This window comes from Natator depressus, chromosome 2 (assembly GCF_965152275.1).
Source record: "Natator depressus isolate rNatDep1 chromosome 2, rNatDep2.hap1, whole genome shotgun sequence".
NCBI lineage: Eukaryota > Metazoa > Chordata > Testudines > Cheloniidae > Natator > Natator depressus.
Window position 1 is genome coordinate 76,993,149 of NC_134235.1, and position 26,273 is coordinate 77,019,421.

The window sequence follows — 26,273 nt, forward strand, 5'->3', positions numbered from 1 at the left end:
AATTATTGGGGGGGGGGCGGGAAAGGGGAGAACAATACTCAGGGATTCCAAAGGAAAAGAACTGGAGTACTTGTGGCACCTTAGAGACTAACAAATTTATTAGAGCATAAGCTTTCGTGGGCTACAGCCCACTTCATCAGATGCATAGAATGGAACATATAGTAAGAAGAAATATATATACATACAGAGAAGGTGGAAGTTGCCATACAAGCTGTGAGAGGCTAATTAGTTAAGATGAGCTATTATCAGCAGGAGAAAAAAACTTTTGTAGTGATAATCAAGATGGCCCATTTAGACAGTTGACAAGCAGGTGTGAGGATACTTAACTTTAGGGACATAGATTCAATCTGTGTATGACCCAGCCACTCCCAGTCTCTATTCAAACCCAAGTTAATGGTATCTAGTTTGCATATTAATTCAAGCTCAGCAGTTTCTCGTTGGAGTCTGCATAATCCAAAAGGCTGACAAAGGAGGTGCTGTCGTCATCATGAATAAGTTGGAATATGAACAAGAGGCTGCTAGGCAGCTCTCTAACTCCACATTCTACAGGCCATTATCCTCTGATCCCACTGAGGATTACCAAAAGAAACTGCACCATCTGCTCAAGAAACTCCCTGAAAAAGCACAGGAACAGATCTGTGCAGACACATGCTTAGAACCCCGACCTGGGGTATTCTATCTGCTTCCCAAGATCCATAAACCTGGGAATTCTGGACGCCCCATCATCTCAGGCATTGGCACCCTAACAGAAGGATTGTCTGGCTATGTAGACTCTCTCCTCAGGCCCTATGCTACCAGCACTCCCAGCTATCTTCGAGACACCACTGACTTCCTGAGGAAACTACAATCCATCGGTGATCTTCCAGAAAACACCATCCTGGCCACTATGGATGTAAAAGCCCTCTATACCAACATTTCACACAAAGATGGACTACAAGCCATCAGGAACAGTATCCCCGATAATGTCACGGCAAACCTGGTGGCTGACCTTTGTGACTTTGTCCTCACCCACAACTATTTCACATTTGGGGACAATATATACCTTCAAGTCAGCGGCACTGCTATCGGAACCCGCATGGCCCCACAGTATTCCAACATTTTTATGGCTGACTTAGAACAACGCTTCCTCAGCTCTCGTCTCCTAACACCCCTACTCTACTTGTGCTACATTGATGACATCTTCATCATCTGGACCCATGGAAAAGAAGTCCTTGAGGAATTCCACCATGATTTCAACCATTTGATGATGGCCTAAATGTGTGGACAATCAGTACTGAACCGATTAACACAGCTAGTAGCCTAATATTACTAACCTGGTATTAAGGCTGCTGGATATAAAGCTAAGGCCCTGATCATTTTTTGTAATTAAAGATCCCAAGGCACTTCTCTCAAGAGATAATCTCTGTATCCTGGTGGCATTCCAGCTTGAGTCAGATCCTCTCTCCTTAAAGTTTCCCCCATGGTTTTAATTAGAGAAGTTACTCTTTCCTACTTTCCTCCCTAAAATCTGATGTGCAGTGTTGCTGGTGCAGAATATCGGCTATGGTCCAGTTCCAGAGGTGGCTACATTTCAGTGTCATCTGAGATTCTGTGTATACTGCCTGTGAGAGCTATGGGATTAGTTTTGGGAAAATGTCAGTAGTGCCATGTTTTCTTTAGATAAAGCCCCAGAAATTCTGATTTTTAACAAAACTAGCTCAACCCCTGGAGGCTGGGGAAAAAACAAAACTGGAAACTTGGCCAGAACAGTCTCTCATGAAATTGCTGGTTTCCTTGCTTCTGGATTATCCATAAACAAATACAATTTACACTTTTTTTTTTTTATTTCCAATGCTGGAAGCACAACATATGTAATGCAGGTTCAAACATCTGTGCCCACACCTTAGTGTAAGAGTTTAAAATGGTTCCCTGCAGAAATGGTTAATCGCAAAGGGGGTTTGCGGGTGAATTCTAATACACACTACTGCCTCCCCCATGGAAGTCTTGTGGGAGTAGCTCTGACATATTTCTAGCCTGTATGAGCTAACTGCTGTGTGGGTGGGAATGATTTCAGAAAAGAAGGCCAGAAACAGGAGAAGAAGAAGGCAGCAGAAACCTTTGGATATGAATGGAGAAAATTGCACAAACTGCATATATGGAGAGAGAGGGACAAGAAGAAGAAACTGCTTTATTAGAGGTAGGAAACACTCTGCAAGGAGGTGAGAGAGGGCAGATGCCTTTACTCAGAACAAAACACAACCAGTTATTCCAGGCAGAAGTCATTTGCTGTGGCACCTGTTCTTTTATTGTGCCGCTCTCTAAACTGCTGTGCTGTGGTACATGCAGCTGCTGCTGCCAAGTGCCATCCTAATTTAGGGAACCCACTGTGCGTCTGAGCCTGAAATGCTTGGGGGAAAGGACAATTCAGCTTCATTTTGTAGGAGACAACACTCTAGCTGTACCACCTGCTGCACATTTCCGGACAGTCCTTCCTAAGAGACATCTAAGGAAATGAAGCAGTCATGGGTTGAGTGAAATGGTTGTGTCATATATTAGATGCTCGCTAAGAGGTTGAAAACAAATGGTGGCAATACATGGTCACTGTTTAGCATGGAAATAGGTTGAATAGCTGGTTCCCAAGAATCCATGGATTGGCATTATTCCTTATATTTAAAGATTTGGAAGAGGAGGTGAGGAGTAAGATGGCAAACTGTGTGGATGATACAGAATTGCTTAGTTTAGACAAGGTAGTCAGTAAGAAACCCAGTCAGGAACAAATCATAACCTGAGGCATGTGCTCCCCAGCATGGGCTACTTGCAATGTGGGTCATAGCAAAAGCATGGAGTTCAGCATCGGTGGGGTTGCTGGTTCCTCTCCCAGGTGTGTGGATGGGAGAGTGGGCAGGCAGAGTTATAGATCCTTGACTCCACCCTCCAACTGGAGCTGGTGAGGAATTTTTCAACTAAAATTTTTCTTGTAGGAAATGCCGATTTGTTGAAACCAAAACTCTATGTGGAAACACATCAGGTTAACGGAAACTTTAATCAGGAAGGTTCCTCAAGTCTAAAATGCAATTTCTTGTCAAAATGAGAGAGACCAACCCCCCCCCCCCAAGAATAACCAATAGCTTGGTTATCTGGGCATCTGGGATGTGGGAGTCCCTCACTTAATCTCGCCTGTTGGAGCTGTTTTACTTTGTATAAATTAAATATTCATTGGGCCAGAGAGAGAGACTGATTGACTCTGATTTAGGCAGAGCAGGGACTTGAAGTTGGGTCTCCTACATCCCAGGTGAGAGCCCGAGTTGGTATTCTGGAGCGGGTTGGTTAATCTCTCTCTGTTTTCTGTGAACATTTTTGAAAAGTCTTGCTTTTGCTCCGACATGGAATGAAAACAAATTTTGAAAGCTGCAGAAGTTTTTTGGAATTCTTGTTTGCTGCCCAGCCCTATCCCAAATGTGCTTGTTACCATAGCTAAGTTGGAGTGGAAGTGGATATCAGCTGTGGCAGGATAAGGGCTGGAGGAACTACAGACTGAATTGTGGCTGAGGCACAGTTTGGATTCTGGTCTTCTGGAGCAGCACAACTAAGAGCTCATCTGCGCACTGTGTTAGTCTGCACCAGTGGGGTGTAAATTTTAATCTGCACCAGCATGCCGTGCACTAACTGGCCATTGTGCACCTTGCTGGCATGCACTAAAAGTTCCCTAGTGCTCATTAACGTAGCACTGTTTGAAATGGGACTATGTTAACATGCGTTTAGGGGACTTTTAGTGCATGCCTGCAGGGTCCACATGGCCAGTTAATGCATGATATGGTGGTGCAGACCAATGCACTGTTTAGACAAGCTCATGAGTCTTATTCAGGACTTTTGGTAACTTCATGATCTAGCCCTTAGGTTGGGGAAGACAGTGAGGAATTCTAGAAGTACTGAACAAAACTAGGCAGTGGGCAAAATGCTGGCAGACGAAATTCAGTGTAAACAAATATAAGATAATACAGATTAGAGGGAAATGCATTTTTATACTGATCAGTTCTAAATTAATTGTAAGCATTCAGTAGATAGATTTAGGCCTCATTTTGGACAGCTAAGTGAAAACTCCTGCTGGGTAGTTTTAAAAACCCAAACATTTAGTTTGTATTAAAACCTACCGAGAGCCAGTAGCCTACTGTCATCACAATCACTGTCAAATGTATGTTCGGATAATATTTAAGGAATTAGGTATCCGTACTGAAAATTATGTTCTTAAGGCAAGTAATCAGGAGGTGACAGGTCTGAGACAGGTTCCTTTCAAACAAGAGGTAAAGATGCTTATCTCTGTGACTAGTCACATGTGTAGTGGGCATTGTATGTCTCACAATTAATGCCTGTCTGCATACTGAGCCAAATGCTAATCAAAATTAAGCAAAATCTTCAAGAGAGGAAATTGACAGGTAGAAATAAACAGCAGGAGGGGATCCTATTTATGGAGTAAAGACAGTGCATTGTTGGGGTGTGTCTGAGGGTGCAGAGGTACACCCTGGATCCTTCACAGAGGAGGCAAGCTAACAGCATATTTGACTTATGAACAGAGGGTCACAGACAAGCCTGGCTGTAAAACACTGGTAGGATGTGGGTGAGCATTGCTTTGCAAGACATGAAAGTATCCAATTAAGTAAATTTAGGTTCTAGAATGTGTGTAATCACTTTATTTTATATATAACCATTTCTTTCCAATACATCTACTTGCTATCACTTGGGTCTGTATACTTTGTTAAACAAACATTTACTTGTTTTCACTATAAACATATCTGAGTGTTGTTTGTCCAGTGGAGAGGTGATCTGAGGTGAAAGTGGTAAGCTGGGGTGTGCTGCTTCTTTGGAAGCAGCAAATCTGTGAGTGCTGTGAGTACCCAGTGCCTACAGGGCTGCACATTCCAAGGTGACGCTAGGAGGTCTCTGGAATTGGAATTTGCCAGTACTAACCAGCAGAGAGAGAGAGCAGGCCCTACATAGGCCTAGAGGGGAGTGCTTGTGTTTCCTGTGGCTATTGGAGTTGGGGAACTGACCCTGGCAGGCACAGACCAGGTTTACTCACCTTAAAGGCAAATGGTCGCCAGATGCCTCACAACACTGAGGACCCCTGGGAAGCATCCCATTAAACTAAAGCCCATATATTAGAGAACTGATGGCAGCAGAAGCCTCCTCCTCATGCATTCAGGGAGTGTGTAACATAAACCACATCACACAAACATTACTGTGCAGTGGCTGATGGTAGATCATGTTATTAATATGGGGAATAAAAATACCTTCATTTTACAGAGTGTTTTTCATCCACAATGCTCAAAATGCTCTATAAGACAAGTAGCATTAACCCCATTTTACAGATGGGGAAACTCAGGCATAATGATTTGACCAAGGTCACCCCCCAGTCCAGTGGCAGAGCCAAAAACAGAACCGAGGTTTCCTGAGTCCTAATCCATTGCCCCAGTCCCTGAGTCCCACTAGTCAGGAGAATAGCTACAGTCACTTTTTGCAAGTGAGCAGATTTAAGCTAGCAAATATATAAGCAGTAAGAATATGCAAACCATTATATGCAGTCCTTAAAACTTATTAGCTCTTCCATACTTTTGTATGGCTCTGGTTTTATTTTTTAATTTAAACACTTTTAGCATTTTGTTTGTCATGTTTCTCACACTGGGAACTTTAAGTTACAGTTACTGTGTTGATCCAGGACACACCACACGATCCATTGTCTACAGCCAAGCTCTAAGATACAACCGCATTTGCTCCAATCCCTCAGACAGAGACAAACACCTACAAGATCTCTATCAAGCATTCTTAAAACTACAATACCCACCTGCTGAAGTGAAAAAACAGATTGACAGAGCCAGAAGAGTACCCAGAAGTCACCTACTACAGGACAGGCCCAACAAAGAAAATAACAGAACACCACGAGCTGTCACCTTCAGCCCCCAACTAAAACCTCTCCAGAGCATCATCAAAGATCTACAACCTATCCTGGGGACGATCCCTCACTCTCACAGATCTTGGGAGACAGGCCAGTCCTCACTTACAGACAGCCCCCCAACCTGAAGCAAATACTCACCAGCAACCACACAACAAAAACACTAACCCAGGAACCTATCCTTGCAACAAAGCCCAATGCCAACTCTGTCCACATATTTATTCAAGTGACACCATCATAGGACCTAATCACATTAGCCATGCCATCAGGGGCACGTTCACCTGCACATCTACCAATGTGATATATGCCATCATGTGCCAGCAATGCCCCTCTGCCATGTACATTGGCCAAACCGGACAGTCTCTACGCAAAAGAATAAATGGACACACATCTGACATCAGGCATCATAATGTTCAAAAACCAGTAGAAGCACACTTCAACCTCTCTGGCCACTCAGTAAAAGATTTAAGGGTGGCAATTTTGCAACAGAAAAGCTTCCAACGAGACTCCAACGAGAAACTGCTGAGCTTGAATTAATGTGCAAACTAGATACCATTAACTTGGGTTTGAATAGAGACTGGGAGCGGCTGGGTCATAACACACATTGAATCTATTTCCCTAAAGTTAAGTATCCTCACACCTTCCTCTCAGCTGTCTAAATGGGCCATCTTGATTATCACTAAAGTTTTTTTCTCCTGCTGATAATAGCTCATCTTAACTAATTAGCCTCTCACAGTTTATATGGTAACTTCCAACTTATCTGCATGTGTGTGTGTGTGTATATATATATCTTACTCTATGTTCCATTCTATGCATCCAATGAAGTGGGCTGTAGCCCACGAAAGCTTATGCTCTAATAAATTTGTTAGTCTTTCAGGTGCCACAAGTACTCCTGTTCTTTGTGTCGAAGAATTACACAAGAGCTGAAATGCAGACTGCTACCAGAGACTGCAGAGCACGTGGTATTTTGCAAATGAAGCCTGCAAGATTTGTGTACAAGTATGAGCACATTCCTACTCCAGGCACTGTAGTTAATGAATCAGATAATGACTATAATACATTATATTGTCTGTCAGAGGTTAATTGCTCTTGCCCTCTTTGTCTTTTCTCCATATGGAGCACAGCCTTTTCCTTCTCCTTCACTCCTGCCAAGTGACAACTGTTGTTGAAAACAGCTTGGTGGTTTGTTACCCTGTATCAGGTGTGCCATACACTGTCTGTCCAGCATAACCTGCAGACATCTGGAGATAGCAGCATGGTGTGTTCCAGTTTGGATGCATCATACACTGTCCAGGTGTTAACTCTTCCTGCCCTCTTAGTCTTTCTCCTCTGGGGTGCCCAGCTCTCTTTTTCCTTTCTCTCTCTCCTGATGCAAGTGACAACACCTGTGTCAGCAGCCGTAGGGTTCATCCTGTACATCAAGTATTGTAGTGGGACACTAGTGGCTTCGTACTTGAGGTTGCATTTTGACTTGCACTCACCACTATAAATCAAGAGTATTATCTACGTTGCTGTAATGCCCAGATTGTGCTAGATGCTCTACAGAGGTACAGGAAGGATCAGCCTCTGCCCCGAAGAGCTTACAATTTAAAAAGACAAATAGATGACCAGACCTATGTGGGGGAAGTGAACGTGATACAATGTATATAATAACTAGGGCTGTTGATTAATTGCAGTTAACTCACATAATTAACTCAAAAAAATTAACTGTAATTAAAAGAATTAATTGTGATTAATCACACTGTTAAACAACAGAATACCAATTGAAATGTATTAAATATTTTTGGATGTTTTTCTACTTTTCAAATATATTGATTTCTATTACAGCACAGAATACAAAGTGTACAGTGCTCACTTTATATCATTATTTTTATAACAAATATTTGCACAGTAAAAATGGTAAACAAAAGAAATAATATTTTTCAATTCACCTCGTACAAGTACTGTAGTGCAATCTCTTTATCATGAAAGTGTAACTTACACTGTAGATTTTTTTTGTTACATAACAACTGCACTCAAAAACAAAACAATGTAAAACTTTAAAGCCTACAAGACTACTCAGTCCTATTTCTTGTTCAGCCAATTGCTAAGACAAACAAGTTTGTTTACATTTACAGGCAATACTGCTGACTGCTTCATATTTACAATGTTATCTGAAAGTGAGGACAGGCATTCACATGGCAGTTTTGTAGCCAGCATTGCAAGGTATTTATGTGCCAGATATGCTAAACATTCATATGTCCCTTCATGCTTCGGCCACCATTCCAGAGGACATGCTTCTGTGCTGATGATGCTCATTTAAAAAAATAATGCGTTAATTACATTTGTGACTGAACTCCTTGGGGGAGAATTGTATGTCTCCAGTTCTGTTTTACCTGCATTCTGCCATATATTTCATGTTATAGCAGTCTTGGATGATGACCCAGCACATGTTCGTTTTCAGAACACTTTCACAGCAGATTTGACAAAACACAAAGAAGGTACCAATGTGAGATTTCTAAGGATAGATACAGCCCTCGACCCAAGGTTTAAGAATCTGAAGTGCCTTCCAAAATCTGAGAGTGACGAGGTGTGGAGAATGCTTTCAGGTGTCTTAAAAGAGCAACACTCTGAAGTGGAAACTACAGAACCCAAACCACCAAAAAAGAAAATCAACCTTCTGCTGGTGGCATCTGACTCAGATCGTGAAAATGAACATGCATTGGTCTGCACTGCTTTGGATTGTTATCTAGCAGAACCCATCATCAGTATGGACATGTATTCTGGAATGGTGGTTGAAGCATGAAGGGACATATGAATTTTTAGTGCATCTGGCACTTAAATATCTTGCGATGCTGGCTACAACAGCACCCCGAGAATGCCTGTTCTCACTTTCAAGTAAGATTGTAAACAAGATATGGGAAGTATTATCTCCTGCAAATTGTAACCAAACTTGCTTGTCTGAGTGATTGGCTGAAGTAGGACTGAGTGGACTTGTAGATTCTAAAGTTTTACATTGTTTTATTTTTGAATGCAGTTACAAATGTAGGATTATGTACAAAAAGTAAGTTTAAGTTTCATTATAAAGAGATTGCACTACAGTACTTGTATTAGGTAAATTGAAATATAGTATTTCTTTTGTTTATTTACAGTGCAAATATTTGTAATAAAAATAAATATAAATTGAGCACTGTACACTTTGTATTCTGTGTTGTAATTGAAATCAATATATTTGAAAATGTAGAAAACATCCAAAAATATTTAAATAAATGGTATTCTATTATTGTTTAACGGCACGATTAATTTTTTAATCGCTTAACAGCCCTAATAATAATAAGCAACAGCTTATTATTTTGATCTGTCTATATAACTGAATCCCATCTATCTTCCACCTAGGCATTATTAGGGAGCGGATTTCTTGTGGGCATTGTGGCAGTAGAGGGTCCTGAGAAGGGTGTGAATGAGGAAAGAATGAAGAAATAAATGAGAGCCAGAAGACCAGCTCTGGTGTCCTGTGGAAGAAACCATCAAGGTGGTGGGAGGAGGAGATATATTGGACCCCGAAGCTGGCATAATGAAGCAGAGAGGGTAGGAGGCAATGTGATGAGACCGGGGGCAGATAAGTAGGTGAGACACAATTATGCAGGTCCTTGAAAGACAATAGGTACGAACTTGAACTGGTGGAGAAGGGGGAGTTAGTGGAGGGTGATGTAGTCAGATCTATAAAAACACAATGATAGACAAGGAAGGTGATCTAAGCAACTACATTTTGCATAGACTGGTGGCGAAGAGTTGTGCGTGTCAGGGAGTCTGGCAGGTTTTAACAAACTGTGAGGTTTATTTTGAGTTTCAGGTCCACCAAAGTCAGAAATTCCAAGTTAACATCAAGAAAACCCAAAGATTTCACCCAGTTCCACTTTCGCCCCTCATGGGGCAAGAAGATGACTCATTCTCTGTGCCCATTTAGTCATCTCTGCTTTGGGACTTCCAACAGGTGTCAGCCAGTTGTGAGAGTGACACACTTCTGTCCACTGGGAAGTGGGATGAAAAACTCAATTACAGGCCACTAAGCTACTGTTCAAATTTCCACCACTCCTCCAAAGGAGCAGAGGAAGATTGCTGAAGCAAGTTTCACAGAAACTGGTGCCGGGGGCAGAGGTGCACCTGTGGTAAGTGTGGTTCAGTGATGTCGCTGACTGGATGGGATGCAGTATGACGTGTTTCTCCAGGCTGTGTGAAGACCACAAAACTGAGGAAGATTGCTGGCCAATGACTCTTGTGTGTTGTGTGTTCAGTGTGATGTGCCTCTGTGGTGTTCTGCAGTCTGAAACAATGTATATATGTCAACAATTGTTAGGTATCCACTTTTGATACCCAGTGACGTTGGTTGTGCTCGAATACAAAAGAGAGGTGAAATATTCAGTATTCCACTACCAGCCTATACCCCAAACAAGCTTTTGAGGAACATGAGTTTGGAAGTCTATAGTATAAGCCAAGCATAAAATAGATATTTTACAGCAAGTGTCTGATCCAAAGCCTATTTAAATGAATGAAGTAAATGGAAAGATGCCTCTTGTCTTCATAACTATCAGCGATGGTGATTAGTTTGGATATGTGTTACTATGAGAGCCAAGTTAGTACTTTAAGCCTTATGCACCACTTACTGCCACTAGCCCTCAGCTTTACATCTGGAGTAGCAGCACAGGGAGGTTACTGAGAAGAAGACAGCTTCTTCCTCATGCCTCAGAAGCTGCTTCTGCTGTTCCTCTGATCCCTTTACTACCACACAGCACTCTCAGGAGATAATTTTATTGGTTTTATGAGTAAGAAGGTCACATTCCATTATATTTATCCAGTTAACGCCCTCCTCTTTCCTCTCAAACCTGCCTTAAATGAGGAAAGGTTATAAAATTGATCATTTTTTTTCCCCCAAAGGATATAGATACTGTCATTTTTAAGGGTGATGAGAGGATTGTGGCTAGAGGAAGATCTCTTTACTCCCAACCATTCTTTGTAGCCATAGACTTTAGAAAGGGGGGTCACAGCAAGGGAAGGGAAAAAAGACCCTAAAACAACTTACAATCTTTTACATTTCTATTTTTATGCATTTACTTTGAGACATCTGGGGTTGGTGGTCTTTCCTGACTGCATCTGAAGTGAATATTACATCAAACAGCCCAGCACAGCAGTGATCTCGCAGCACTGTCTGATATTCCCTCTGTGCACCAGGTGGGGGGAGATTTCATTTCATGCATCATTCATAAACTCACTGCTGGGATTCCACAAGTTGCTACATCCCCCATTCCTACTGCAATGGCTTAAAACAAAAAAGATAACCATATACTCTTCTTTTGTGGATGTTGGTCAGAGATACCATAGCATACAAGGTAAAGAGGAACTATGGATTATTTGGTTGGTTGCTTGAAAGTTTTGCTCAGGCACATTGTGTACTGTCTTGCAGGAATATTTCATAAATGTGCTGACAGAGGAGTCACTTGTACCCTCAACACAAAGTGCAGGAGAAAACAAAATCTGTTTTGGGGTGTGAAAAGAGGCTGCTTGAGAATTTCAGTGATAAACTTAAATCTTACAGTCAGTCAAAACCGTTTATTTTACCAAGTAAAACCCATAGAGTATAACTTTCTCTCCCTCAAATCTAGCATAGGACTGTATTCTCTGCATTTACCAGACTACTTTCTGTCTCCTTTCCCTCCTCGTCTCTCAACAGTGGGTGGTAGATCCTTCTCCCATGTTCCTTCCACCATCTGGAGCAGCCTTTCTTTCACTAATTGGCTCTTTCACTTTCCCATCTCAAGAGACATCTGTTCTCCCTGGCCTATGCTTCCTTTTCTAATAGAATAATTAACTTTTACCCCTTGATCGTTCTCCATTTCCCTTATCAGAGATGAGGTCTCTGAAACTTGGCTGTTTTTCCCATCTTTCACTTCTGCCCTACCATAGGTTCAGGTGTTTTCTGCATGGCTCATAGTAACCAAGTACATTTGTGTTTGTGAGCATAGATTGTAACCTGCTGGGCAATGTTCTCTCATGTTCTGTAGGAATGATGGTGTATAAAATCTATTGTAATTGTTTGTATTCTGCAGCTGGGTTTCAAGCTGGGCCATAAATCTCCTTACCTCAGATGTCTTCCCCAACAGTTGCTTCGCCTGCTGAGGTAGAGGCTAGATATGAAGTTCCCGACTATGGAATCAGTTCAGACAAATGGAGCAGGAGGGAATTGGGTGGAATCCCCTCCCTGCAGGAAAACCTCTTCTCCTCCCTTGCCTGAATGTCAGAATCCCCATCTCCTCATTAAGTGCCATGATTTAGCATTCTTTGAAGACAACGGCAAAGTTCCCATTGATTTCTATGGAAGCAGGACTGGCCGCTACCGTAAAAGGGACCTTGCTGCCTATGTTAAATCCTGGTGGTTCTCCACCACCACCTGCCTTTTCCTCTCATTTGTGCATGTAGTAAAGTTTTGGAGGATACAGGAGCACAGCGTAGCCCTTATATATGCCATGCTTTGCATATCAAGTTTAAACTCCATTAATAATGACTTCCGGTAACAACAACCACAGCATTTGAAATGGACACACCTCATAACACAAGTACACTAATCACAGAGCTACAGTACAATTCTCATTTTTGATACCTGTAATTAACTCTGATTTATATAACTGGAAACTTGAGATGAAGCCAGGGGAAGTTTTCTAGTCAGAGAGGCCAGGACTTCACCCTTATTCATGAATTACTTGCTATCGCCCCTTTTGTTTTATGGGTAATACAGGTGCATAAACTACATGGTAGCAATTGCGCTATGTATTTTAGCCTTTCTGTGCAGGCCAGAAAGATCCTTGCCTAGCAAGATTAAGAAAATTCTTAATAATATCACTAATAATAGTAACTAGTTGAACAGGCTGTTAGAATACTTTGGGGCCTAAGCCTCTCACACAGTGTAAAAAACCCAAACAACAGTACAAGTATTTCCTTTATGCTACCATGACCCAAGAGCTGCATCTCTTGCTGCAAAGGGCAGAGAGCTTTGAGACCAACAGGATCATCACTGCCAAAATCACATTGCTAAGAAACCAAAAGGAAAAGTCAAGCACAATGAAGAAGACTTTTCCTCTCGTTCTCCCTTTTCCTTCTGTCTCTGCTCTGTTACATGTGTTTTGTGGGGATTTACTCATATGTGGTATAACACTGGTTTGAATACAGAAGAGACAAATCTTGTTGCAACTTCAGTCAGTCATTTTTTCAGGTCAGATTGCTGGTTCTGATTACTGAGGGAGAGTACCAAAGGTTGTGCAGAGACCTGAGGTATAACATTTCTATATCCCGCTTTCTGTCCTTCCATTACCTTTTGCTGTAGCAGAGCTGTTACGTTGTTTCTTATTTCTAAATAGTAATGGTAAAAGCCTGGGAATTTTCTTCACTCTCTTTGAATTGTGTCTGAAATTCGGTGTTTAAGATGGAAGTAATGAGCATCAAAGAAGATTTGGGAGTAAGATGTTATAATATTAAGAACACCATTTTTTCTTGTTCCCAAACATGTCACAGGTCATGTTGCCAAAGATGTGATGGAATTTCCTCCATGAAGTAGTTTATACACAATGTACTTTTTACTGCTGTCAGTTCACCAGGGAGGAAAAAAGTGCTCTGGGCAAACCTGTAAAGAAGTCATGCCTATCGATTGGTGAGATCCTTACTCATAAGTTTTTAAAGATGTGAAAAGTTTTCATGTGATGGTGGGCCAGAGCCTTGTGCATTCTGTGGTCCTGTAATTGTAACTGCTTGTTCAGTGTCCTTATAGGTTGGTGTGAAGGGTAGCACGGTGTGTATATGTGTTTTTCCCTTGGGTAATACTCTGCGTTCTGTAAAATTAAGACATTTGACACTTCTCACTGTGAACTGAATGACAGCCTTTCATTTAGCTCCCATGGCATTTACCCAATGCAGACTGAGTATAAAATGCTACCATTCTGATTTACACTCACTTTGCCTGGGTGTGAATAGCTACAAAAGGTGGAGGGTAGTCCCCCTTCTTCCTCCCTCGTCAGTTTCACAAGCAGTATCTCTGGGCAGATTGACTCTACACTTAAAATGCTGCATCAGTGCAGCTACGCGGCTGTAGCTGAGAGCTCTCCCATCAGCATAGTTAGTCTACCTCCCCGAGAGGCGGGAGAAGCTCTCCTGTCAACATAGCACTGTTTACACGGGGGGCTAGGTCAGTATAATAACGTCATTCAGGGTGTGGATTTTTCACACCCCCTGAGCGATGTCGTTATACCCACATAGGTCCGTAGTGTAGACCAGACCGCAATGTCTTCTTAGGCAGGTATTACACATTGAAGTAGATCACCCGTTGCCTTCGTAAGATTTACTTCTTATGTGATGCCTGCAGTACATGAGGCAATTATTATTCATGTGTATTTAGAACTGAATGGAATGGTCACAATGGGCAATAACTCATCCTTCCTCACCCCATCCCTTCCCATTTACTTGTTGTCCCCACTTGCCAGACCTAAAATAGCAACACTCTGAGAGCTCTTGGCGGGGGGGGGCGAGAGACTGTTCTGTAAAGGGATGCAGTGAAAATAACGAAGAAACATTCCTTTTAGTTTGGGGGACCCTGGAGTTTGGAGCTAGTGCCCCCACCTCGTTCTGCGAATCCCTGTAATCTGTAGGTAAGAGACCCCTCCTCATGTGGAGCAAGGAACTGTATCGTGAAGGCCCCCTCTCCTGTTGTCAAAGCTCCACCGTCTAAGTCCCCCTGCAGCTGCTCAGTACCGGAGGTGGCAGTGTAGCTGTCCGCTGCATTACCTCATGACTGAGCTGTTGCAGGGCTTCCTTTATTCCATAACACCCTCCAAGCCCTGGCACTGCACCCAGAACTCCAGGGCATTTCCTCGGCAGGGTACCTATGGAAAGGGAGGAAGTGCTGCTGCAGTACTTTCCACCCAGGAAGGGTACATTTAAAGTTTGTGCTGGATTGACATCTCTGTGGACTGAAGTCCTCTCTGTACACAGGAGGAGTGCCGTGGAGCCTTCCTCACATTATCCCACCCCTGTGCCTCAGACATGACCTGATAGTGCCACTCCCATACATGTGTGACTGAAAGGATAGCTCTGCTGCCCCACACCCACACATGTGTAACCCTTCTGCCAGGTGGAGCCAGCAGCAACCAGGGCCTGGTTCAATGTCTAGGGGTTCCTTTTCAACAATACAACACAGAACTGGCTCAAGCCCCCATCCAGTAACCTGGGAAAATTACACACCACCCCTGGGTGCCTCTGAGAAGCAATACTTCCCCACTCGCAAGCAGAGTCTGAGTGTAGAAAAGAAACTTTTAATGAAAAGTGGGAAGTCACCCAACATTAATTGGGGAAAATGCCATAAGCAGGATTCATAATCATAAAACCATGAGCAGGACACCCACCCCAGAGTGCGTGGGGCAGTCTCTTCTGCCCCATGTTCTTGAGTTCTACAACCAGAAGTTCTTTTTCTGTGCCCCTCTCTGCTCCCTCACCATACCCCACTCACAGTGGTTGTCCTTGGTCAGTGAGGACCCAGAGTTCAGAAGTGGATCTGTGTGAGTTCACCTCCCATGCAGGGAAGAAGACACCTGGCTTGCTCCACCATCTGAGCACTTGCTTTGGCTGGCCGCCTCGCCAGCTGCTGTTCCTCACCGCCTGGCCACCCTGCCAGCTGCTGTTCCTCGCTGCCTGGCTGCCCTGCCAGCTGCTGTTCCTCATTGCCTACCTCCAGCCAACTGCTCGCCACATTCGCCAGCCACCCATCAGTCACCTCCTGCTGCCACCTGCCTTTCTGCTGTGACCTCTGTAAATCAGTCTCTTAGTGATTTTTTTTTTAAGCTCTCAGCAGGCTGGGCAGAAACACTACCCCGTCACAAGTGATTTCAGCTCTCATTGAGTACGTAACATAACAAAAGTCTCCTAATGAAGCCTATTTACCTCTATCATTGAGCAGTGGGGAGGAACCAGGTTAAACCAGACCAGGGACCCTTAGGGAGAGTCCACACCTCCTGGCTGGGACACCTGTCTCCATCCCTCTTACTTTTACAGGGGTCTGGCATTTGAGCTCCTGGTTTAACGAGATCCTTTCAGCTGAGGGTGACCCCCTCATATGGGACAGGTCCCTTTATTCATACAGTAAAGACAACAACACTGATGACAGCATTTCCCTACCCCTGCATTCAGTACTAAGGTGATTTGTAACCCAACACCAGCCAAAGTTGATCACTTTGAGAAACACCGCTCTATCTGCTGGATAAGCAGAAAGAAAAGGAGTACTTGTGGCACCTTAGAGACTAACCAATTTACAGACTAACACGGCGAATACAGACTAACACGGCTGTTACTCTGAAACCTGGATAAGCAGAGTACGTGGGAATGAGGGGCGATCAACAGGTTATCTCAAGTGCTTATATACAAATGCACAAAGCCTTGGAAACAAGCAGGGAGAACTGGAGGTCCTGGTGATGTCAAGGAACTATGACGTGATTGGAATAACAGAGACTTGGTGGGATAACTCACATGACTGGAGTACAGTCATGGATGGTTATAAACTGTTCAGGAAGGACAGGCAGGGCAGAAAAGGTGGGGGAGTAGCACTGTATGTAAGGGAGCAGTATGACTGCTCAGAGCTCCGGTACGAAACTGTGGAAAAACCTGAGTGTCTCTGGATTAAGTTTAGAAGTGTGTGCAACAAGAGTGATGTAGTGGTGGGAGTCTGCTATAGACCACCGGACCAGGGGGATGAGGTGGATGAGGCTTTCTTCCGGCAACTCACGGAAGCTACTAGATCGCATGCCCTGATTCTCATGGGTGACTTTAATTTTCCTGATATCTGCTGGGAGAGCAATACAGCGGTGCATAGACAATCCAGGAAGTTTTTGGAAAGCGTAGGGGACAATTTCCTGGCGCAAGTGCTAGGGGAGCCAACTAGGGGGGGCGCTTTTCTTGACCTGCTGCTCACAAACCGGGTAGAATTAGTGGGGGAAGCAAAAGTGGATGGGAATCTGGGAGGCAGTGACCATGAGTTGGTTGAGTTCAGGATCCTGACGCAGGGAAGAAAGGTAAGCAGCAGGATACGGACCCTGGACTTCAGGAAAGCAGACTTCGACTCCCTCAGGGAACGGATGGGTAGGATCCCCTGGGGGACTATCATGAAGGGGAAGGGAGTCCAGGAGAGCTGGCTGTATTTCAAGGAATCCCTGTTGAGGTTACAGGGACAAACCATCCCGATGAGTCGAAAGAATAGTAAACATGGCAAGCGACCAGCTTGGCTTAATGGTGAAATCCTAGCGGATCTTAAACATAAAATAGAAGCTTACAAGAAGTGGAAGGTTGGACATATGACCAGGGAAGAGTATAAAAATATTGCTCGGGCATGTAGGAAAGATATAAGGAGGGCCAAATCGCACCTGGAGCTGCAGCTAGCAAGAGATGTCAAGAGTAACAAGAAGGGTTTCTTCAGGTATGTTGGCAACAAGAAGAAAGCCAAGGAAAGTGTGGGCCCCTTACTGAATGAGGGAGGCAACCTAGTGACAGAGGATGTGGAAAAAGCTAATGTACTCAATGCTTTTTTTGCCTCTGTTTTCACTAACAAGGTCAGCTCCCAGACTGCTGTGCTGGGCATCACAGAATGGGGAAGAGATGGCCAGCCCTCTGTGGAGATAGAGGTGGTTAGGGACTATTTAGAAAAGATGGACGTGCACAAGTCCATGGGGCCGGACGAGTTACATCCGAGAGTGCTGAAGGAATTGGCGGCTGTGATTGCAGAGCCCTTGGCTATTATCTTTGAAAACTCGTGGCGAACGGGGGAAGTCCCGGATGACTGGAAAAAGGCTAATGTAGTGCCAATCTTTAAAAAAGGGAAGAAGGAGGATCCTGGGAACTACAGGCCAGTCAGCTTCACCTCAGTCCCTGGAAAAATCATGGAGCAGGTCCTCAAAGAATCAATCCTGAAGCACTTACATGAGAGGAAGGTGATCAGGAACAGTCAGCATGGATTCACCAAGGGAAGGTCATGCCTGACTAATCTAATCGCCTTTTATGATGAGATTACTGGTTCTGTGGATGAAGGGAAAGCAGTGGATGTATTGTTTCTTGACTTTAGCAAAGCTTTTGACACGGTCTCCCACAGTATTCTTGTCAGCAAGTTAAGGAAGTATGGGCTAGATGAATGCACTATAAGGTGGGTAGAAAGCTGGCTAGATTGTCGGGCTCAACGGGTAGTGATAAATGGCTCCATGTCTAGTTGGCAGCCGGTGTCAAGTGGAGTGCCCCAGGGGTCGGTCCTGGGGCCGGTTTTGTTCAATATCTTCATAAATGATCTGGAGGATGGTGTGGATTGCACTCTCAGCAAATTTGCAGATGATACTAAACTGGGAGGAGTGGTAGATACGCTGGAGGGGAGGGATAGGATACAGAAGGACCTAAACAAATTGGAGGATTGGGCCAAAAGAAATCTGATGAGGTTCAATAAGGATAAGTGCAGGGTCCTGCACTTAGGATGGAAGAATCCAATGCACCGCTACAGACTAGGGACCGAATGGCTAGGCAGCAGTTCTGCGGAAAAGGACCTAGGGGTGACAGTGGATGAGAAGCTGGATATGAGTCAACAGTGTGCCCTTGTTGCCAAGAAGGCCAATGGCATTTTGGGATGTATAAGTAGGGGCATAGCGAGCAGATCGAGGGATGTGATCGTTCCCCTCTATTCGACACTGGTGAGGCCTCATCTGGAGTACTGTGTCCAGTTTTGGGCCCCACACTACAAGAAGGATGTGGATAAATTGGAGAGAGTCCAGCGAAGGGCAACAAAAATGATTAGGGGTCTAGAGCACATGACTTACGAAGAGAGGCTGAGGGAGCTGGGATTGTTTAGTCTGCAGAAGAGAAGAATGAGGGGGGATTTGATAGCTGCTTTCAACTACCTGAAAGGGGGTTCCAAAGAGGATGGCTCTAGACTGTTCTCAATGGTAGCAGATGACAGAACGAGGAGTAATGGTCTCAAGTTGCAATGGGGGAGGTTTAGATTGGATATTAGGAAAAACTTTTTCACTAAGAGGGTGGTGAAACACTGGAATGCGTTACCTAGGGAGGTGGTAGAATCTCCTTCCTTAGAGGTTTTTAAGGTCAGGCTTGACAAAGCCCTGGCTGGGATGATTTAACTGGGAATTGGTCCTGCTTCGAGCAGGGGGTTGGACTAGATGACCTTCTGGGGTCCCTTCCAACCCTGATATTCTATGATTCTATGATACGTGTGGTCATGTAAATACAGTTTGCTCCTGAAGTCTCTCCCCTTCCCAGCTTGCTGTTGGGGAGAGTTCATTCAGACCCTGCTTACACATGCATAACTGGGGACTGCAACACATCATATGCTCTGTGGATCACACACAGAGGGGAATGCATAACATGCACTGACTAGTGGGCTACACAGAGCACACAGGCAGCTATTTGGCTGCAGGGAGTTAGGCAGCACATGGGAAGGGACCATTACTACTATCATCAGTGCTAGCCTACCCAGATGTGGGGAAGAGAGGGCAGTTGTGATGTTTTTCACCTATCCATTGACCAAGCTGCTCAGGCAGATCTTCAGCACCTGTAAAGCAGCCTAGCTCCATTGAAATCAACAGAGCTATCTCAATTTTCCCCATCTGAGACCCCTACATTTTTAAGATACTGCAAATACTACAGAATTTCCAGTGTGAGACAACTTGCAGTTACGGGTGCTCTATCTGCAAAGAACCTATAATATCTATCTGCCTTTCACTGTAAAATGCTGAGGGACCAGTGACCGAGAATAAACAGGGTCATCCGAAAAGACAAAAGACACAGGATGGCATAAATGCCATACGAAGCTATTTGATGTGTTTAACGCCACTATTTTTTGTGATTTACTAGTTTGGTTTGAAGTGTAGACAATCAATCTGCTGTAATAGCAAAGGAATATTCTCTATTACAGCTGTAAGAGATAAATAAAATAAAGCTGTAGCATAGTTCTGCATCTTTCTTGCTGCAGGGGCTGAGAGAAAAATCTACTTTGAAGAGCTAAGCCTTCGATGAGGTGAAAGAAAGGAAAAAAACAGACAAGGGCTGTGCAGAAAAACCTCAGACTGGGAGATGGGGCAAGTCCTGGGAGGGAAAAAAGGCTTTCACTAAAGTTCCAAAAACCAGCTCTTGTACCACCTAGACAATATGTTTTGCTTAAAAAGATGAACAACCGAGGAGAGAGGAACTAAGAGGTGAAAGTGCAAGTGTCAGGAAGACCAAGTGAAAGAAGCCCTTGAGATAGGAATAAAGAAAAAAAAAGAGATGAAAAAAGAAACAGAAATAGTAACTAGAGATTCTCTTTCTTTGTGAAGACAGTAGCCTGCAGACTCGTCCCACTGCACCAGATAAAGTGTGTTGAATGCAGTGAATTCTTGTTACCAAAGGAGCCCAAGCAAAAACCTTAAGAGACATCAGGTGCTGTACCCTGCTGACTGCTGGCCACAGGTGGGATTTGAGTTGTCATTTGACAACCCATAACAAAGAGTTCTAAATAAATAAATGAAAAATCTTCTGGATCTTCAGCTGTCTTTTGTTCTAAAGTTAGGAAGTTTTATGTTGAAAAGCACAGTTAACTATTCCAGTCTATAATATTGCCATTTGACTCATCTGTCCTCGAGGCTTTCTTTCTCCTAGACAACTCCCCCTATCAGGGGTCAGCTTCTGTCTTTGGCACCCCCCTAGGAGTTGGTAGGGGAACCTGGTCCACCCTCTCTCCTGGATTCGAGTCCAGGGCCCATTGTAAGATGCTAAGTCCTGTACCCCTAATGTGCTATTTTGCTGCCTTCCTGGCAGACTCCTCTTTCCCAATAGGCAAAGTACTTGGAATCAAAGATAAAGTCTCAGACCTTCTGAGACTCACAAGTCTCTTCCCTTTCAGTTCAGCAACATTGCTACAGCTAGAACACAGTAGCTCCCGCAGTGCGCCTTCTCAGAGTACAGCTCAGTTCACCTCCACTATCTGCTCTTCTCCTGAGCTGGGCTGCTTTCCTTTTGAGCGCCTCCTCCAAGCCATGCATGCTTTGCAGGTGTGGCAGGGTAGGGCTGCCTGACCCCAGAGCAGCTGCTTAACCCCTTCCATATGGTGCAGAGTTTGTATATTATGGGCAAAATTATGCTTCCCTCCCAACCCAACCTGGGGGGAAGACCTGAAGCCCCTTGCCTAATCCAGAGGGCTACCCCTGCTGGACTTTTTATATACTCTGAAAGGGCTGGACATAAAATGTGTAACTGGGCTGGAGAGCTGAGTCTCAGAAGGGGCAGACCACCGTGAGACCAGAGTGGCTGTCAGTCGGAGGGTACCAGGAAAGGAGAGAACCTGCCATGAGCTGTTTAACCACTAGGTGGCATCTGTGGTGTGTGACCCCCCCCTCACTGCAACACAGCTGGGACCAGTCATCTATCTCAAAATCTCTACAACCAGTAGTAAGTTCTTCAAGCAAACAGTCAAGTCATCTACCCAACTGGAACCTGGTTCACGTTAATGTGAACTTTGGTTTGCATTATACAAACCTCACTCTGTGTTTGATCCAGGGAATGCTCAGCAGAGATCTCACACATCTGTCATGGCATCGTCCCCAAGGCACCATACTGAAACCCGAGACCTAAGCATCCCATACTTCTGAAGGGTTTGAGATCTGGATATGAATTCTGCAGCTTCATCCTATTATTAAAATACTAACTTGGTCCAAGTTTGGATTTATTAGCTTACTCAATCCTGATCACAATCAGTGTTGTTGGCTACTTGCCATTCCTAGCAATGGTGCTCTTTGTAACTGAGTATGCCATGAGATTCAGCTCTTGTTCTTCATAGCCATTTCTGTTGCTTGGTTTTTCTATTCTCTGTTCTGTTTCCAAAATCATCTCGCATTCATATGGACTCTTGTTATTAGCCTGTTGTTTTCTGACTTGGTTTCAAGGTGAACTCCCCTCTTTAGACTGTGCTGTTACTCTTTATTCAAATGATGGACTTGTGAACCATTGCAGCACAGGCTCATTATGTTGGTTATCCAAGATGGTTTGAACTTAGTCATTTTTCACTATGCTCTTATACTAAAAGAAGCTTTTGTGGGGAATTAAGCTGATGTTCATTCATGAAGAAAATATTCAAAAAGTTGAGCCTCGGGAGGAATGGATGATTCAGAGGGTTTAGTAATAGGATATACTATCAAGCTTTCCCCCTATAGTTCATTGATTCAAATCCACCCTGGTCAGTTGTGGCCAGAAATTATCACCATCTGACAGCTGTGGGGAGAGGAAGGCTCGCTTTGTTGTTAACTCACAAAACTGGGGGTGAGCAGCATTAGGTTGTATAATCTGCTCTGTCACTCTCCTGTGACAATAGCTAAGAATCACAGAAAAAGTTGCTTTCTTCTATTATTCAAAAAGGAACTTTATTCTAGTGCTGAAAAAAGTTACCCGTAAAGCATTTCTCTCAGTGGGGGTGAGGGTGAGGGGACGAGGAGGGATTGCTGCACTGTAGACCTTCTGCCTTGAACCTTTCTAGCCCTCCTCTTGCCCATCTTCTTTCTTCATATTAAGGAAGTAGTAGACACACACTCATGCCATTGATTTCCTGAGTGTCACTGGGCAAGTCACTTAACATCCATGTGCCTCTGTTTTCCCACCTGTAAAATGGGATTTTGCCTGCCTCACACTTTTGTTGTGAAGCTAAATTTATTAATGTTTTTAGACCACTCTGAAAATCGGGGTGGAAGTCACTACAGAAAGGCAAAGTATAATTACAAATCAGTATGCAAAATCTTTATAGAGAAGTGATAATGGGAAATAACTGGTACCTTTCCGTTATGGAGCTGGGTGAACAATTTGTATTGAATTACTTACTCTGGGCTAGGCTAGACCTGACTAGACTTTGCAATCTGCTTTAAGTAAGGGGCAGCATGTAGTTGTCCTACCCCAGGAGCAGAGCAGGTACTGAATTGTAGCTCAGAGTTTCCTCACTTCCCCTATGGAGCAAGGCGTAAGCAAGCTGTGCCAGCCATTTCCTAGCCCACCTCTGAAAGCTTCCTCTCATGATAGCTCAGTTGTGCTTGCTGAGAGGTTTGGGGGAAGAGGGGCAGAGCCAGGGCTCTAGAAACTCCCTAACCCTGCCTGCAGATCCCCCTGCAGGTCTTTGGGCAGCCACTCTGGGTCCATTGATGCAGATAAGCCACAAAGGGGAGTAAGAGGGTATCTTTTTCCACCTTGCTGCCCTGAACGGCTGCATAGGCCAGCTTGTTGTTAAGATATTTGTATCTTTTTGTCTAAGATTGTTGCATCTTTTTCTGTTTCTGAACTGCCTGTGAACACATCACAGTGTAGTTGAATTTACATGATATTCAAACCTTATTTCAGAACAATTTCAGCAGATACTTACTGGTCAACACTGGAAGTGTTTGAAATGTGTCCTGTTGTGCTTGGATATGTATGTTCCATGATGTTCTAGCCAGGTGAGTCATACGGATTATAATCAGGTTTCCACTGAATTTTTGCAATTATGAAATCAAAAGTCCTCTTCTGTGATTCTTCTGCTGTACTTGTGCAATGCACACATTCCCCGTCACGTAATCCACTGCAATATTCACAGAAAGATAACAGGGAAGCGGTCCTAACTAAATTCATTAAAAATCCAAATAGCTATTCTCAGACTCTTCTTACAGTATTCACTTGGCATGATCAACATCGATTTCATGGACTGCTTCCATATGGTAGCTACCTAGATGTTGTCTCTTTAAAAGATCCTTGAGATACATTAGTAGGACGCCATGGAAGACAATAGCTTGTCACTTCCCTGTCCTTTTGTAATAGGGAAGAAAAATTCTCTCCACTGGGTGAAGTGCTATGGCCTGTATTATACATGGGGTCACAGCAGATGGTCATAGTGATCCCTTCTGGCCTTAAAAATCTGTTAGTCTCTGGGAATGATAATCTGGCACTTTCAGGGCCGTCCCTAGCTATTTTGGTGCCCTACGCAGCCTCCCCGTGGCCCCAGGCCTCCGCGGGGCTGGCCACTTCCAGAGGGAAATGGAGTGACCCGGTTCCAGCCTGCTCCACGCCCCTGGCTCCCAGCCGCGCCACTGGCGAGTGCTGGGGGGCAGTTCCCCGCAAGCCTGGGAACCAGGGGAGCGGAGCAGGCTTACCACGCGGGTCGCTCCACTTACCACGCGGTGAGTGCAGGGTCTGACCAGGCTGCAATCTTCAGGGGAGTCGGGGCGGGAAGAGTCGGGGCTGGGGCGGGGGCCTGGAGAAGAGCCAGAGCAGGGGCTGGAGCAGCGCGGAGCCGTGCAGGGCAGCAGGAAATTTGGTGCCCTACGCAGCTGCGTACTTTGTGTATGGGTAAGGACGGCCTTGGGCACTCTGCACAAATACTAAACTAACTTTAAAAAACAGGTGTTGAGTATTCAACACGTTACTGAACAATCTTCCAGCTTCAGAGCAACAGGGCAGCATAACTGTGTGAGTGGCATAGTTGCACCTTGTAATATGACCTAAATAACAAATCAAAGGCTCCTTAAAAAAAGGGAGAAAACGTTCCTGTGTTCACCAAACTGTTGAAGCTACATGACAGCAAGCAAGCATTTTGAAAACCATGAAAAAGGAGGGCATCGCAGTCTATAACACTGCATAATTAAGCATTTTCTCAAACCGTGTTCTTAAAAGCCTTGGAGTGTTTGTAAGCTGCCAGTAACCTATTAATAAGGCACCGTCAAAATGGAAATTAACTCTTTAAAATATGGAGGTAGATAAACTGAAGGTTTCCGTGCGTTACAATTAGGCAGAGGGCATGAATCTCTTAGCATTGTGCTCATTTAGAAAGAATTGCTGAATAAACATAACCTTTGATTTAAATGGAAGGTGTGCAAAATGGTGCATAGGACGGTAATTAGTTCTATGGCGCAGGGAAAAGTGTTCGCACAGAAGCCATGCAATCTAAAAATAGAAATTATGGCTTTGGTTTAGCAGGCTTGGTAATCAGCACAGTATCTGAATGCAGAAACGGCTTCTGGTCAAAAAACCCAAGCCTTCCTTGGGACCTAAATAATCTTTTCCCATTGCCAATCAGAATGCTTTTTTTTTTTTTAAAGGTTTACAATACATGCTCGCAGTTTCACGTACCCAAAGCATTATCTATTAAAAGAACATTAAAGCTATAAAAGAAGCCCACAGAAACAAGAAAAATTATAGTTGCAGATTAAACCTCTATGGTTTAATATTAAGGACACCACAGGAAAAACATTAATGTGGAACCTAATTTTGGAATCATAATGATAATGATTATTCTACCACAGCTGATAAGAATCATTGCCATTTATTCCAGTGCCTGGCATACACAAGATCCAGATCTGTTCAGTGCCACTGAAATGAAGCCACCAGTTGGGCGAACAAGACAGTGGTGAGGATAACTGTTGTGTAGCATGCTGCAGGAGAGTGGCTGGAAGGAACTTTTTGCTCCAAACTCTTCTGACATGCGAGAAATGCAATGGACCTTCAAGACGGGGGTTTCCAGTTTGCGGAGCAGAGTTAAGCCAACGCTGAGTGCTCTTGGAAAATCTCACCCTAATGTTCGCTCATGCAGAATGGACCTTTGTGTCTATCTTTATAGACTTTTAATATAATTTATGCTTTGTGAATTTTCTTAATAATGTTTTTTTAAATAATTTTCAACTGCTTATTAGGGAAAGTAATTATTGAAAATAGGTTGCATTATCTATTTAGTATAAATTAAATTAGATAAGCACATGTAATTACGACGTGTGACTGTACTAGAAAAAATTCCTATTAAGCTTCATGGAAGAAACCGACTGTGCATACACATTGGGCAAATTCTAAAGTTCAGCATATTAGTCATTTCTAATTTTACTTTTGCAAAATAGCAGAAGTGATTAAATATAGATCATATGGTTGGAGCAAATGCCTCAAAACCTGGGTTTTAAAACAGAAAACCTGAAGGGTTTGCGCAGTGGTCTAGGGACAGATTCTGCTTATCACTTCTAGGCCACAAATACTGCATTCTAGGGTGACCAGACAGGAAGTATGAAAAATCGGGACAGGGGATAGGGGGTAATAGGAGCCAATATAAGAAAAAGACCCCAAAATCGGGACTGTCCTTATAAAATCGGATCATCTGGTCACTCTACTGCATTCTGATCCACGTGGGTCCCCTGCACCCATGATGAGCCAAACTGACTTCTACTGGCACAGATATAAGATCTATAATGGTGGATTAGTTTGCAGGATGAGGGCCTACAGGTGTACTAGTTTTTCACCTTTGGACACCATGGTTCAATTC